Raw genomic sequence first — 243 nt, 5'->3', positions numbered from 1 at the left:
ATCGAGACCATCCTGGTCAACATGGTGAAACCCCGTCTCTACTAAAACTACAAAAAATTAGCTGGGCATGGTGGCGCGTGCCTGTAATCCCAGCTACTCAGGAGGCTGAGGCAGGAGAATTGCCTGAACCCGGGAGGCGGAGGTTGCGGTGAGCCGAGATCGCGCCATTGCACTCCAGCCTGGGTAACAAGAGCGAAACTCCGTCTCAAAAAATAAAATAAAATAAAATAAAATAAAATAAAA

The sequence above is a fragment of the Sapajus apella genome, unplaced genomic scaffold (assembly GCF_009761245.1).
Source record: "Sapajus apella isolate SASKATOON/1434 unplaced genomic scaffold, GSC_monkey_1.0 scaffold9787, whole genome shotgun sequence".
In the NCBI taxonomy this organism is placed as follows: Eukaryota; Metazoa; Chordata; class Mammalia; order Primates; family Cebidae; genus Sapajus; species Sapajus apella.
This window is presented reverse-complemented; position numbering follows the sequence as displayed.